The sequence below is a fragment of the Mauremys mutica genome, chromosome 10 (assembly GCF_020497125.1).
Source record: "Mauremys mutica isolate MM-2020 ecotype Southern chromosome 10, ASM2049712v1, whole genome shotgun sequence".
In the NCBI taxonomy this organism is placed as follows: domain Eukaryota; kingdom Metazoa; phylum Chordata; order Testudines; family Geoemydidae; genus Mauremys; species Mauremys mutica.
The window spans coordinates 41,374,096-41,391,424 of record NC_059081.1 but is presented as its reverse complement, the minus strand read 5'-3'; the positions used below and the strand labels follow the sequence as shown (position 1 = coordinate 41,391,424).

Sequence of the window (17,329 nt, the reverse complement as noted above, 5' to 3'; positions counted from 1 at the left end):
ATCTGTGCAATCCAAAATAGTTTTTTTTTTAAAGAAAGAGAGAAAGGCTAGTAATTACTTAATTTTACTTATGTTAATGTGCCAAATTAAGAATTTCTGTTGACATTATAAATATATGTATTCCTTAATTATTAAAGGCTTTATAAGCACTTTAAGAGCCTATAATATGCTCAAATCAGTTACTGAAGCTTTATTAATATTGGGCCAGAACAAACAATCCTTACTCAGAGATGAATGTTGCTCTCCATTATGCTGGTATAAATTTGAACTAACTCTATTACAATCATTGGATGTACTCTCGATTTACCAGTGTAAATGAGACAAGAACTGAAAGCAATAGGTTACTCCAGGGCAGCGGACAGAAGAATTTGTCCTTCTGTTTTTACTCAGGCAAAACTACCATGGAAGTCCATGGAAGATTTGCTAAAGACAATGTAAAAATTGAGCAAGGAATAGAAGATGTGGCCAAATGACAGCCCTGATCATCTCCATCTCCCAGGATAAAACCTAGGGGATAAAATTAAATTGGAGAATATGTCTGCAAGGTTCTCCTGTTGGAAATTTATCCCTAATCATTCCATGCAGCAGATTTGGGGGCAGGAGGGGATAGACATGCCGCCCTTCAGAACAGGCATCAGGCTCACCACAAACCCTGTATATTGCCCAGAATCTGTACAGAATCCAGCCGCCTAGCAGGAGGCCATCTGTGTAGAGACACTCATCTTCTGAGCCAGTTCTGAGGCTCCCTTAGATTTATTCCTGCTCTGATGGAGTCTGTTGTCCAGATTCCAGCAGTCTGTGGGTCTCCAGTACAGAAAGATAATAGAGCCTGGAGCTGCATTACCTTTCCATGCTTATTTCATTGGGATGAGTACATCCCTTCATCCTGTCTCCACCTTCAGTGTACCCATTCCTCCCATTATCTCTTCCCTCCTTCTCCATGCACTCCACAGGGAGGGAGGATTCTGCTGCAGAAGCAACTGAACATTTGTTCTATGCAGGCAAGGTGTGATCTATGTGCAGATGGTCCCCTCCATGAGAGCCAGATGAAGGCATGGACACTACAGGCTGTTGCCCTGGAGTTGTGTGATAACACCACAATCTCAACTTCAACTTAAAACCAAAAGCAAGTTTCTAGCCCCCTTTTGGTTGCAAAGAAAATGTTGAAAAGGTGACCGGAGTGTTCCTGGCAGCAATGATGTCTGCCTGAGTCTGCAAACAGCCTGTAACAGTAGGTCTAAGAGCTGCTAACTGTCACATGCCTCTCTATAGGATGTTAACTCCAGGATCCACTGCTTAGGGTGCCCTACCAACCACACCCCAACAGGGGACTCTACATGTGGCAGGAAGAGAAGGGAGCAACAGGCCTGGCTCTTCCACCGAAGCAATTACCCCCTGGCTGCTGGGGTACGTACTGGGGAGTCTCCCCTGCTGTCACTCCTGCTTCTCTGGGCAGGGACTCCAGCCGCTTCGCTCCAGCTCCGTTGGGGTGGAGCCAGGGAGACTCCGTCATGGTATGCCTAGAACCCTGGATTGCTCTGATATAATTCTGCCCATCATGCACAGATCAGGGCAGATCATAATACAGTAGCAGCAAACGACAGTCTTTTGTAATTATACAGCACCCACGAATATAGAGCACCTCCGTGAGGCTATGGGTATAGGTATCAGGAAAAAACAAATAGTTGAGGCTTCAGTCTAGCAAAAGCCTTAATGTGTCTCTCATAAGCAGTAACACTGAAGTCAATGGGGCTAAGTTATGCCTGGGACAAGTATGTCACTGGATGGGGTTACTTTATGTAAAAAAGGAGAGGTGCTTCAGCTAAGCAAAGAGAAATTAAAGGAAGACACTAGAGAGAAATATGTAGATGAAATGTGAGCGAAAGATGCCGAAAGGCATGGAACCTTCACAAATGCAGAGATAACACTGCTCCCTCCCAGTGCGAACTTGCAGCACATGAGGCCGGTAGAATGGCCTCTGCCATTTTGGTCATACTGTGCATAAATAGTAAATAGGGGTAACAAACATGTACCCCTCAGAATAGGTAGATACAAACAACTGGGGGAAGGTCTGGCAGACAGGAAGTGGTGGGGGAGGGAGAACACAAGTAAAATGATTAGTGCCTTTCTTTTATTTACTTTTGTCCCCTGGCAGGGTGTTTCTCTGTAAACATTACCACCAAACGCTCTTATTCCTGTTCAAGTCAGTGTTTTATTGAAGGAATTTAAAGAGATGCTAAAACTAGTCTCTGGAAAACACGTTAGAAACCCCATATGGGCTTCACGTTTTCTTCAAAGTAGACTGAGCACCCCAGGAACTCCTGCACTGTCACCAAAACAAATCCAAACAGCATCTTTTAAAATTCATATAATTGAAAGGAGCAATGAAGATTGATGCTTAAAAGAGTCAAAGGGAGTCTTTACAAAACGGTGACGAGGATGAAATACCGAATTAAGCTTGTAGTTCTGGCACGAACCAGCAATATCAGGGCAATGGAACACACCACATATTGCAAAATATACCATTCTGTTTGTCAGACTAATTAGAGAGGCAGCCAGTAGCACCGCTAGGGTTCTGTCAGCATTTCCACAATAAAACCCTCTTTTCAGGGGTTTATAATGTGGCTGTAAAAATTAGCTTCAGGCTGAAACTTGGCATGCAGTGGTTCACCCCAGCAGCAAGGGGTCTGTGCATGTGTATTTGTGTGTGTGGTTTGTTGAATTGTTTTTTAAATACAAAATTTCATTACAATCAGTGTTGTCAGTTCTTAGAAGACAGTAATAAAATTCATCCATTTTTAATCTTACTTTCTTACAAAAATGGTTAATCGTTAAATGCACATATATAAAGAAATAGATATGCAGCTGTCAGGCTGGTGATACATTTTTTATTTTAAATTAAACTGTCTGAATTATTGATGCTTGGAAAGCAAGGAACTGCACATGCATGTTGACATTCTTTCTCAGGGCCTGATCCTGATTCTGTTAAGTGGGAAAACTCCCACGGACTTCAGTGGGAATATCATTGGACCCATAATGGACTGCGCTGAATACGGGGGTTGGCTTGCAGCCACAGAGCCCTTTCAGGGGCTTGGGGTGATTGTGTGTAATATATATAATGCCTCCCTGTACTCCTGGAGAGTGCATCCAACAATGCACTAAGCATGTAAGAGGAGAAAGTGCCTTGGGTCCTCTCCAGCTTTGCATATAACAGTATTAATGTCAACCCTTGTTAGGCCTCTATTATGGATCAAACCAAAGGCAGTCTAACAATGTTCTATGGTACAGATCTGCTTATTAATACTTCCATATTATGGATGGACACAATGTATCATGTCAAAAATCTGCTTATTATATCTGCATAGGTTGAAGCCAGTTGAATAGCAGCAGGACTTTTATTAATACTTGCAAATGCTTCTGTTTCAGTGTCTGCCATGATCCAGGCAGGGTGCTCTGAGACTCATCAGAAGGGATGGTAGTAAAATTGATGTAGTTTCCTTCACCTCTTTTTACTCAGTAGGGCTTTCATCATTCTACCATTTTTTAGCTTTGTTGATTGATTTTTTTCCCCCTCGTTTTTCCTTCTAGTTTAGCATTTTAAAATAAATTTAATTTTTTCACAAATTGATTATTAAACATATGCAGATCAAAAAATCAATCCCAGAAACCCAATACAGCTGTCCCCAATAGCAGCCACTTAAGAGAAGTACTTCAAAGACACATAGGGAGAGGAACAGACTATCAATAGACTCTAACACATTCCCAAAATCATTCTTGTCATGAAGAAAACGAACAATCCACTTTCAGTATTCGTCAATCAATGAACAGTTGAGGATTAAAATTAATAGTATAGAATAGAATAACCAATTATCAGCCTGGAAAAAAAATCCCCATGTCTATTCTTCCACGGGTTGGTTGAGGTTTGAGAAGGGGAGAGCAGCACTGAGCTATCACGAGGCTTCCTGAGCACGGTGCTTCGTTACTTCACTTTTTGTACCTTGACTAAGCCAAGGGCTGATGTGCAGGCAAGAACGTTGTACCCAGCACACTTCCTGGAGCCCTTCGGAGCTGGCTGTGAGCTTTGTTGTTTGCTCAGAACCCTTGGAAGCTATTCTCCATCAGTGTCTGGCTGGACTTTGGACCCACGAAGCCTGGCTCCCCTTCATCCCTTCAGACACCTGGGATCTAGTTCCAGTGTTTATTTTCTTTAAAAGTAAGTTTCTAGCTCTTTTTCTTGCCAAGATTTCCTCAAGACTATGAGCAACCAGTGCAAGTAAAGCAACCAAGTAAACCAATGCACACTGATCAGTAGGCTTTGAAAATCACTGATGATTTTTCTCTTAAGGTTATGCTGGTTGGCACCATCTTCCTAGCTGCCTCTTCAATCAGTTTCTTCTAAATTCAGTCAGCCTATTGCCAAGTAGGATGCAAGGCTATGAGGGCAGTAAAAGGAATTGAAAACCCTAAGGATCTCTATCCTAGCAGTTCTCAAATTGTGGGTCAGGATCCCAGAGTGGTTCGTGACCCCATTTTAATGGGATCACCAGAGCTGGCATTAGAATTGCTGGGGTCCAGGGCTGCAGCCCGAGCCCCACCACCTGGGGACGAAGCCCAAGCCTCACGGCCCGGGGCCAAAGCCTGAGAGCTTCAGCCCTGGGGGATGGGGCTCAGGTTACAGGCCCCCCACCTGGGGCTGAAGCCCTTGGGTTTTGGCTTTGGCCCCCCTGCCCAGGGCAGCGGGGCTCGGGCAGGCTCAGGCTTCATTCCCCCCTCCTGGGGTCATGTCGTAATTTTTGTTGTTAGAAAGGGGTCGTGGTGCAATGACGTTTGAGAAGCCCTGCTATCCACATTATTTGTATTCACTGCCCTGGCCATGTCTGACTGCTGGCCATCCTCACACCCACTTCCCCCGACACACCAGAGCTTACTTCAGCATGGGACTAGAATATTTTCTCCCATTGATGAATACTGTACACATTACTCCATACTACCAGTCAGATCTTGTGAGGTGGTGAACACCTCCAGTCAAGTTTTCGTAGATGAGGCCCTCTGCCTTACTTTAAACGATGCTCAGCAGCCTGCAGGATCAAGTCCTGCATTCTAAGATCTCAGGACTAAACTAGATGCTGTCACCAAGGAAGAAAAGTGACTTGATTCTTTACCAGTTTGTAAAATCTGTAAGTCGATCATGGAAACTGGAGAAGTGATTGTCCCATTTGACTTGAAAATGGCCAAGATTTAAAAAAAATGAACTATTCCTTTGTTATACTTCAGGAATACCATTTGTGAATGTTTTCCTGCGAGTTATTGTGGTTTGCACTACCTCAGGATACAGCCGTGTCTTATAGTCCCCAAACACAACATCATTGTGTTCTGAGAGGTACCCCACTTTCCATAGTCTCTGAGCACCTGACAATATACTGATCCTCAAAATACCTGTGAGGGAAGGCAGTGCTACTGGCCCCATTTTATACAGGCAAAACTGAGCTCCAGAGAAACTCTATAACTTGCCCAAGGTCACAAAGGAAACCTGCGGTGGAGCAGAGATTGAACTCGGCACTGCTGAGTCCCAGGCTCAGACCTGAAACACGGAACCAGCCCACCTCCCTAAGGACCAAACCTTGATCCAGAAGAAAAGTAAAAGTTGTAAGAAAAGTAATTTTGTGCAGTTCTTCAGCCTTTGGGAAAGAACCCCATTTTCACCATTGGGAAGGGGTCAGGTTAGATTAGGCGTATTAAATAGCTGGAGAAATTCATCATGACGCAATAAGAAATCATTTAATACTAGAGGAATGGACTCCATTATTAATACTTACCTGAGATAAATCCTAAACAGCTGTAAGAGTAATTTATCAACAGTATCCCCAGGTCTCTTAAGCAGAAAGATAAAGAAGAATGCATTCAAATGTTAGCTTTCCATGTTTTCCACTCTCCATCTTAATGATACACTAGCCTGATCAATGACCTGAACAATGGGTTTGGGGAAAACAAAGAAAAAAGAAAGCAGATTTATTTGAAATCTCACTTTCCTCTTTCTGCAAAGTAGTGGTGACTTCCTAAAACTGAAACTCTGCTTCTCTGCTCTCTTGTGAGTGCACTGATTACAGCCAGCTTCGAGTGTTAAAATAGTGTAAGCATCTGACTAAAGCCAACAATAGTCAAGGAGATGCAGGTTTTTTACAGTAAGGACATATCACCACAGCCCTGCACTGGGGGCAATGCAGAGGTTCAGTCCTCCGAACGAGCTCTGAGGGGGTTAGGCCTGAAGGCCCGTGGGGTGTTGGGGAGTGTGGGAGAACAATGCTATTGCACCCACTCCCCTATGTCCCCAGTTAACTCTGCTGGCCAGTGCAGTGTGATGAAGCTGTTGGCCCCACCCACTTTTAGATGCTAGTGCCTTTTATTGCAGATGTCAGTAACTTTCACTTCCTCCTACACCTTCTTACACCCTCTTCCAGGGGTGCCAAATAGCTATAGGGGTGGTAGGTGTTCGTGAGCTTGAGAGAAGTAGCTAAGAGCATCACTTGGCTTTCTTAAGATATTAGCAGCTGCACAGAAGCTTGCGATATTGGTTAATCCCAGACAATCAGTGGGAATAGCTGAGCAGGGGAGCGGAAGGCTTTTCAGAATTGCTGTTAAACCTCTACAATGGGCCTCCATGCAGTGGTGGCAGGGATTAAGGAATACAGTGTGTAAGAACTATAAGAGAAGGGGATGACAGAGCACTTCCGAAAGACACCAAAGATAAGGTGGGGTCTGTACGCTGTTGATGTGTAGGGTGACCAGATGTCCCAAATTTATAGGGTCAGTCCCAATATTTGGGGCTTTTTCTTATATAGATATCTATTACCCCCCACCCCCTGTCCTGATTTTTCACCCTTGCTATCTGGTCATCCTATTGATGTTCAACATGGGATTTTTCTGATTATTATTGAGAATATTTGGATTTGTAACTCGGGGCTGATAGTTTGCTATAGAAGACATTTCTCATCCAGTTGGCATATCTCTATTTCTGCACTGCTTCATTTGGTAGACACTGATTCCTTTCCCTCTCCCCTAACCTTATGCTATATTTTAAATAGCTCAAGCCCCAGCATAGCTGCCTGCCCTTTACTTCTGTGATTGCACAGCAGTATCCTCAGTGATTTCAGCAAGAACTCACACATCTTGGCTGAGAATGGGCCAAATTCTGCCTAGAGTGACTTCACTGGGGTTACACAGGTGTGAAGAAGGCAAAATTTAGGCCACAATGATCATTGTTTACTCAAGAACAGCAGAGATAGATCACACATTAGGCCAGAGTCAGAGGTTACATAAGATACAAATCAGTGCAAGTGACTACTGCAAATTGATGTAAATTACATGCTGAGAAGGGCAGGGTCGTAACATAACCAACAGTAAGTTTTCTCTGCTCATACCCCAGATTCAAACCATTATTGAGTTTGTGCAAATCAGACCATCATAGTCTTCATGCTGCCCCAACCTAACCCGACTACGTTGACTTATTCCAGCCTTCAATCATGTAACTTCCTATAAATGTCAATGCTATATTTGGGCTCTGTCTTTTGGGTGTGTCACATGAGTATGGGTGGCTTTAAAAAACCGGGAAGACCGAGTGGCTGATTTAAAAAACAAATTGTGTTGCTATTGCTCACTAGAGTCTAACAATTTTAAACTGGCCATATTTAGGGTGTGTATATATATATATTATATTCATACTCCTAATATTAATAATAATGTTGAATTGCTGTCTTTGCCACTTGGAATGTTACTCTGTTATAACACTTCTAGGGCACTTCTTAAAATAAAACATAGATTGGTGGCATGGAATCTCCTCAGAGCCTGGAGGAAATACCATAACAAGCAGCATCACAGGAATCAGCATATCTGGTTGCCTTTGTTGAAATTTTCCATTATTGTACCATGCCATATTACATTGCCCAGAAAGATTGAACATACCCAACTCACCACTGGTGTAAGAAGGAGCAACTCCCCTGAAGTCAGGGGAAAGTCACCTCCTTAGGCCAGCAGCGAAATTGGCCCATTGTTTTTGAACAAATATATATATATAAACTAGATACACTGACTCATAAAACTCTCCTTTTTTTGATTCACTCCTCTGGTGATGAGCACAAGCTAAATTATACAAAGTAATATAAATCTGATGCTACTTATGGTTAAGCTAATTGTAAGACACCCTCCCGTGAATGTTAACACTTTTTGTCTCACTATACATGTAGTTACACGTATATAAATATAGGTAGATAATTTTAATCAAATGCATATTATAATGGTTGCCTTGTGCCAACCAGAAAGTATTTAAATATTTGGAATTGCCTCTTCCTGTTACCCCCTCCCCTGGTCTACAGGCCAACTTTAAGCTAATCCTAACCTTACCTTTCATTGTCAACCTTGCCCTGCTTTTCATGCACTTCGTATGAAGGAAAGGCAAGTAGAATGAAATGAGAATGAAAGACAGAATCACATAAATACCTGGAAACGTCTGAGATGAGGCACACCATAGAGAGGACAGCAACTGCCCAGTGAGCATTCAGCTATTTCGTTTGCCTGTTTTATGGAAAGTTACATGAAAGCTCCACTCTTCATTGTCTGTGCTTTGTACTAGGCATCCTTTGCTTTTAAAGGTATGCGTCATCATTGAGAAATATCATATGAGACATTCATTAAACTAACAATAAATAATAATTTAAAAAGCTTTCCTGTGTGTCATATGGGCCACTGGTAGATAGGAAAATGCTGTCCTGAAAAAAACCTGTACATAGACACCAGCATATTTTGTATAAATATTTCAAATACACTCCCCACCCCTCATACCTACATGAAAACAGAAATTTTATAATTGCTCGTTAATAAATAGATGGACAGGCAGCAAAGGGGAGGGACAAGCAGCGCTATAGACGAGAGATCTGTATAGATTGTTGTTAGAATGCCAGATCTTATTACAGAACAGTGGGAGGCCTTGTACACTATGTACTGACTCTATGGGGACCACCACATTTAAAACAAGATGAAAAAATGTGATTTGAAAAACCCCTCATGGGCAGTCTTCAAAGGCACAGACAGGTTCTGACTGGATTAACATTTATTGACTGTTTAAGCCGGCTTTTTTGCTTCAGGACAGAGATACATGAGTTTAATTGCAGAGGCTGTTCTGCCAACTGATCACCAGAGTGGCAACCAAAGCTTTACTAATCGGCCCTTCATTAAAGAAAAGTCTCTATTACAAAGCAAATTAAGCATGCTCTGATCCTAACCTACAGGTCCAATGGTATTACAGCAAAGTTTAAGCTGTTAGAGCACTGAAAAACTTATTAAGCTTTAGCGCTGAGATAGCACTTTTGTATTGATTTTACAATACACAGGTATTATGATTTATGGAGTGCTAGTGTCACTCTAACAAGCTGAAGGACACACAATATCATCTCCAACATCATTAAAATTCAGAAGCCTCTAGAACTAACTCATCAACCACTGTACATTGTCACACACTCTAGAGCTATATTCTAGTTTTGAAATGCACTAAGCTTTTGGGGTAGTTGTCTCCTTGGATAGTTTAAACAAAACAAAACAAAAAAAAACAGAGATCAAACTTCCTATATGTGTTAAATATTAACTAGCTAATTACATATGCCTAACTCATTTAACAAAAGAGCACTGAACACCATTATTTAATACTGACCACAATAATCAAAATGGCATTTTCACTCTTCCTGTGTTACCTGTGTGTATAGATGAATAATAGTACATTAGTTCAGATTGATCCTGCTGGAAAATAAAACCTCTTATTTCAATTGAAAAGAGCTAAACAAGAACATCATGTTATTTTATCTCACTCTATATCAGACAGATGAAATAACAGGTTCATAAGTCTCCATCCTGTCACAGTCTGAAAATACCATCACCTGCCATCCCCTCCCAAGTGAACTTCTCACATCCTTTTCCCAGGAAAAAGTCTACATGTCAATATAGTACCTTAAAAATGAGAGAGAGGGGATAGGAAATGAGAGAAAACAGCCTGATACAAACAAAATACACAAAGGGTGTGAGGATGCTTTAGACTTATTCACACAGTATGTGTTAAGTCAAAAGCTAATCTTGCAACAGACTCTGCTTTGCTTCACCTTGTGAGAGTTGTGATGCAATCTTCTAACTCCTGCAAATAACTTCAGTCTGGGGACTGCACCCACTGTAGATACCCTATCTCCTTCCCTTGCTCTCACTATCTCTCCTTTGCACTCTCCCTCTCTGGCCACATACTGTATACTGTAAATAATCATGAGTAAATTGTATAAATAGTTCTGTGATACACTGGAGACCCCTATTGGTCAGACAGTGAAAACAGCAGTATGAGTACTTAAATGATTAAACTGTATCTACTGATGCTTTGCATTTTGTGTACTGTAGGACTGAAAGCAGCATTACTTTGCTATTTTGGTGTGTAATATATATCCAGTTTTGCACAATATGTAATTGTTGATTTAGCAAACTCTTTGACTGAAACAAGTATTGTCCAGTATACATGGTAAAAAAATAGCTACATCAAAATGTGGTGTTCCAAAACTTCACTGCAGTCAGGAGATGGCAAGAGCTATATTAAACACAGCTAAATGCAGCACTGTCATTATACCGTTACTTTAACCAGGATTACTATGGTATTAACCAGGATTAACCAGGTATTACTATGACATCCCAACACGCTGCAGCCATATGAGTAAGGGCTGCAGGACTGAGCTCTGTCCTTCTCTGTCATAGCTTTGACACTGATATTTATTGAGGAACTGTATAAGTCTGTGACTTGTGTTACTTCAAAATAAATAGACATTAAACATCAGTATGAACTGTGGATTACACTTCAGCAAAACTTTAAGATACAATTGGAATCTAAATATTCACCAATGCTGTGTTCTGCCATCCTGTCTCACAATGAGGAGTTCTTTACTGTGCGAGGAGTTCCTTTGACATCCACGGCAATACGAAAAGGCTAAGGTATAAGTCAGTGTGAGTAAGGGCATCAGAATTGGGATGCAAGTGATTTTGCATGTGATGATTTTTCATCACATAATCTTAAATGAGAGGACGTGGCAGGAGGTGTGGGGAAGAAGAGACAGAAACTTAAACCATAGAGGGAATTCTCTAAAAAGTTTCCTCCCTCTTTTTAGGTGCTTGCCACTCTATTGATCAGAGTAATACTAGTTTAATAGGTTGGGGCCTGATTCTATTTTTATTTAAGTTAATGGGAGTTTTGCCATTGACCTCAAGGGAGCAGAAGCAGGCTCTTGATGACTTAGTGTAATCATCCCATTTTAATGGGTGAAGCTTTGAATGCACACACTTCCTGATCATGAAAAATTTGCCATATATTCATGCACAGACAAAAAAATAACAACCCCTCGTCAAGGTCGAAATATACTCCTGAATGTGGACCATATCAGAATACACACACTACACAATTTTAGTTTTGGTTGCTTCTTTAAGAGACGCAAACCCTGAAATACCAACTAAAAATAGTTTTGTATTTTTCAAACTTAAGTCAAAAATGTCTATATTTATAGTACTACAGCTTCTACTGCCTTACCTCCCTTCTGGACTAGCAAAGCAAAGTTCATGCTCTTCCAGCTGATGGGGTGGATATTTTAGTAGAGATGCAACTTCTGCATTCTCTTACTGGTATCTAAACACAGAAAACCATTCTTCCTTTTTATATCCTAGATGCTGTAATTTTCTAAACAATGCTGCTATGAGTTTACAAAGTGGAAGAATATTTATAGCTATTTAAACTGAAGTAACTTTTGACTGGATGAAATAATTTACCTTTGTTTTGTTAAGGTACCTTACAGCACTAAGGCGTCAATAGCTACAGATAAAATCCCTGACCCTGGACTCTGTGTAGTCACTTACACCAGTGCTACCACATCAGCCACCCAGCCTTCTTGTACTGGTTGGATTGATTGTATAAGGCAGCATCGGATAGTTGAGAATTGGGCCCATTCTTTTTAATAAATGCAGTGAACGATACAAAGTACTATTTAAGAATAATATGTCTTTCTTTTTACATACATTTATCACTGGTTACTGTATTTCTTACCATTGTTGTTTTTACAAAATGTTGTCTGTTTACAAGATGTGCACTTCAATCCTAGTCAAAATATAATAATCTAGTTGTACTGCAACTTCTGGCTGTTATGCATGCATAGCTTCCATTGTAGGCCACGGAATATCTCCTGTGAAAAGACTGCACGATCAAGCTAAGCGGATGGCTATGCTTATTGTTAAGAGTTCTTTACTATTGTACTGAATGAATGTCAAGATGTTCTATGTTAATAGTACCCTTTTATACAGTGTATACTCCTGTTGATGCATACCTCTGGCATACATTTTTTGCCAAAAATCTATCTTACCTGAACATTTCTTTTAGCTTTCAATACATTTGAAAATTCTAATACCAAGTATTTCCTAGATCTTTTTTTCTAAACAAACTAAGAAATTGTATTATATGTCAGCATTAAGACGGTTTTGATAGCAAATCCACTGCAATACATTTTGCTCTAGACCATGTTTCTAGACCAAAGCAATTTGCCAACTAGCTAACCACCTCAGCATAAACACTGGAGTGCTCCTGCTGGGTCCTGGAAATCCTGCTTGTCTGCAAGTGCACAATATACAAGGAAAATCTCCATAAACCTCAGTGCCACAGTTGAATACAAACACTCCTCAGGTCCTGCTGTGACTTGGCATACCCCATTGGACAGCTGGAAAATGAGAAGAAAGGAGCTGCTGCCAATAACATGTTACAAGGGATTTTCAATACAAAGTTTCCTGGAAACAGGCAGCAACTGACATTATTATTTTCTAGAGGCTATGGATAATGATATATGGGATATCTACAATGATACAGTGTTGTAGCTGATATATACTGGACATGATATATAGTAAAGCATCATGTCAGTCAATGCTTACCTGACACCATTTGTATGCTCAAACAATGAATTAGGCAGTGAAAAATATGAATACAATTCACCCGAGCCTTGTGTTTTGCCTAATATAATTCTGGAAATCAGTATTGCCCTAAATGACATTTTATTATGTGTATCAATAAGATTTAGCATACTAGGGTCTAACACCTTTGCAGCTGCAGTGTACTGTGGATAGATTGCACACAGTAACTCTTTTCTTTTTTTCTTGGAGCCATTTGCAGTGAAATGCTACCAGCGATCATTAAAAAAAGATTGCTCACTTTATGTAGCTTGAATATATAAAATGGTACTTATCTGCATTCCACTGTAAAGAATGCTTGAAAGACAATTCAAAGATATAAATGAAACTGAGCTAAATCAGAGATCCATACACTCCATAAAAATTAGTCTACTGTAATATAATTTTTAATGCAAAGAAGCTACATTTTCTAATTCTAGCTAAAAGCCCTGCATGCTGTATGTGTTATAATAAATTCATGCAATAAAAACAGGTACACTTTATCCCATAAAGAAGCTTATTAACCAGACTGCTAGTGCTGCAAAATCCAGCATACAGTAAACAATACTTTTTTCTGTTAGAATAATGATGCATAGTTTATTCTTTTATACTGTGCAGCACTTGGGGACCACATCCATTTACCAAAATAATACCAAATTAGTACTGTAAATATTGAAATCAGACCTTTCAGACTAACCAGTGGCCTAATTTTCTCTTCAATCTGCTCTTAATCTCAATTCATCAATAACGCTGCCTTATTATAGGACTTTGACAGCAAGCTAGGGCTTTTGATAAATTATACATCTCAAGCCAGATTTAAAATTTGAAGCTCAAGTGCTAATTATCTGTACAGGCCTAGTTAATAACGAGATTTCTTGTTAAGTATCTGATCACAGCATGGGCATCATTTGTCAAGAACCTCAAGTCTACCTTGGAGACTAGCTCTTCGAATTCTCCCTTGCCTACCATATGTAAAATTGGGATCTTTGTTTCTATAATAACCTTTTATTAGGAAGCTGACATAATGATTAAGTTCGTTGTAGACACATACAATGAATTAGACAATTACCCTTGCTGCTTTAAACTACTCAGGCTCCTAGCAAGACAAAATAATTAATATTGAATTTTAATTTGATGTGTTCCACATTTAAACCCCAATTTGCAAAGTACACCTGGAAAGCTGCCGCTGTTTTCTTGCAGTTTGTGCTGATGAAATAAAGGCTCCTGCAGTTTGAATGTAAAAGCACAGAAGGCATGATGCACCACAATCACTTCTCAGTGGAGCAAAGAATTTTCTAGCATTAATGGGAAAGGTAATTACCTAGGTCTAACTTTATAGCCTTTTCTCTAATGAAACTATAATCTCCCAGGCCTACATAGTTTAAGCATTTACATGATTTTAACGATTTCACTGCCATAACGGTTGTCACGCAGTCCTTTAAAAACTCAGTGCCTTAAAGATGCTAATTATATTTCTATATTTTTATTATTGAAATAAAAATGGATTGAGTGAAGTGAGAGAATTATAATAAAAACAGCCAGGTGCTGAGTTTCTTATGTGGGCAAAAGAAAACAAAAAAAACCCAATGATGCTTGCTTGTAGGGGAAAAAAGGGCCCAAGAGCTTTCATGACTGTACCTGTTAACTATGGTAAGTGGTTTAATTCCTTTGAGCTTTACTACAGTGGCTAAACACAATGCACTCTGAGGGCCCCACTCCAAATTCAGGCAAAGCTCCCATTGGGCCAAATCAGGCAGTCCTTCCCTTATTAAAAAACAAACTGACTGTTTTCTAGAATAATCACCTACAATATGGCTATTGTAAGGTGCAGTGATGGACCAGTGCTGTCAAATATTGTGGTACTTATTATAATGGTTGCTCTGTCCTTGCAGGCAAAATTTCCACTGATGTCAGCAAGAGTTTTTCCTGTGTAAGGATGAAGTAAGCTCTGTAGGATCTGATGAAGTGGGACAGTTGCCTGAGGAAGGACTTCAGGATTGAATGGGCCATTAAGTCACAGGGTGTATTCTCATATCCTGTAATGTGAATGCAACATTTGCAGCTATGCAATTAAAGACAGCATAAGGGTCTCCAGACTTCAGAATCTCGGCTCATTGTCTGTAGGGACTGGGAAGGGATTTCCACTTATCTTACATCATCAACCATTCTTGGCCCATTGCAGGACTAATGTTGCTTCTGCACCTCTCCACTGGCTTCTCTCTTTATCATGACGAAAGATTTGGCTGGAATCTCAGTGTCACTTCAGATGAACATGCAGGCTGGCGAGGGAATGATATTATTAGCAAAGTTTGCCTTTTCAGCAAACTCACTGCCCGGATTGGACCCGCCAGCACCTGCCATCCCCTCTGGCTTTCTCTGAGGTTTTTACTCTGATTGGTTGTTACTGTAGTTTCTCTAGCCTTCAGGTGAGAGTGCGGCATGTAACAGTTCATGGAGGTCAAACCAATTTAATCTTAGCCTTTTATCTGTATTTGAGATCCTCGGGATGTTTGGGGCTCTAAATGAACAAAGTAGACACTATTCCAAACTCTACAGGTTAAACTAATGTGATATTTATCATCGTGGCATGGCATTAGTCTCTTAATCATTCAGATACTAGCTAAAGATGGGACTCAGGTGCAAAGTTTGGCTCCATTTCAAGATATGAGTTTCCCCAAAGTACAGATCTCTTCAGGCCCATCTGTAATGCAAACAATCTTGTGGCTTTTACCAGTGTAAAACCATCTTAAAATGACAAATATAAATGAAGAAACCAAATGCAACTATACCAGCGACTATACCTGTGCTAATGCAAATGTGAGTCTGAGGGCTATTTATTACTGAATTTTTCTAACATATCACAGGGCCAGAAATGCAATGGGACGCAGTATAAAGAAGGTTGAGACATTGGTTTAAGACCTTTTGCATTATTTGCTTTTTTACACATTCTGAAGGGTAGATCAGGGCTCTGTTCCTTACTGTAACGGTGTATGTACTGCCCTTTACAAGGGCTACAAGGCAAGTATGGCCCTGGTCTCATTTCATCGGCATTCTGGGGGATGTAGACTGATGGGAGATGTAGTCCATGAGCTGCAGGCTGAGAGTACATAAGGCAAGATTCTTGTCAAGGCAAGACCTTGGGGAGGGCTTTTAATCAAGTGAGCTAGAGAAGCCTGGGAGTAGAGGTTGTGGTGTGAGTGAAGGAAGAGGTTGTGGATGAAGCAGCATAGAGGGCTTGGAAGAGCTCTAGCTTCCTGCTTTGGGGCTCACTCACACCACCAACCTCTTCCTGGTTGGTGCTACTAGAGAGGATGAGAGAATGTCCCCATCATAACTTCTGTATTAACAAGAGGAAGACTACATAGGACCCCTGGAAAAATAATAATTAAACTAGTGAGCTGCTGCTATTGATGAGTCCTGCATCCAAAGAGGTGAAAGAAGGACCTGTCCAGCCTGGAAACGCTCAAGGACATAGTTCTGCTTTTTCTTTGGACTCAGGTTGAACCCTGGATGGGGAGAACTTTTCGCTTTAGCAGGAGGGCCAAAGCACTAAAACCACAACAACTACCCAACATAAGAAGGCTGCTGCGGACCGGGGGCAAATGAGGCATAACTACATCTGATGATGGGGAGGTAATATTTTATATTTACCAATCTCTCTTTCTCCTCTTCTATTTAATTCTAGCACATTTCCTTTCACATGGAAGGGATGTTTGTGCTACATGTAGGCCAACTGGGGAGTGCTACATGTAGGCCAACATGGGGAGTAAAGAGGGCTTTCTGGGGGAAATAGAAATACAAGGTTAGCTTTCAAAATGGGTCTCTCCCCTTACCTTCACTGACATATTGCAGGGACAACACATACGCCACACTAGCGGATAACCTTTATAGTCACAATTTCATCTATTCCCAGTGCAGTGATTCCAGAGCTCCCTGATGCATCAGTTAGGTGTGTCACAGGCTGTATTACCTCTTCTGACTGACTACCTTGAGATAGATAGGACACACAGGGGGATGATGATCGATATCCTCCTAGGTGCATCCCTAGCTGATGTGCAACTACCTGCCCCCAGCCCTATGGTGTGTCCTCCAGAAAGTCCTGGGAAGAGAGGGATAGTGGTGTGGGTTTGCCTGAACTCCTTTGTCTGCAGTAGGAGAGAGATCTATGTAGGAAGGGTAACAATCTGGCCCTATATAAATGGATGGTAAGCCTTCCTAGAGGGTTAAGCCATTTGTTTTTCTCATTCTCTTCTGTCATGTCATGCCAGCCACAGAACTCCCTGACTGGAAGGGCTGAGAGTGCCACATTACCCTGGTTACTTGGATCATTCTACAC

The 17,329-nt window shown here is 40.9% G+C and overlaps 1 long non-coding RNA gene across 1 annotated transcript in view; it reads left to right on the top strand.

Moving 5' to 3' along the window:
- LOC123343340 overlaps positions 1-16,601 on the top strand; it is a 212,575-nt gene extending 195,974 nt beyond the window's left edge. Inside the window, exon 3 of the long non-coding RNA XR_006572208.1 lies at positions 16,492-16,601. This is a non-coding gene — a long non-coding RNA (uncharacterized LOC123343340). The remainder of the gene's footprint in view (positions 1-16,491) is intronic.
- Positions 16,602-17,329: the final 728 nt, after the last annotated feature.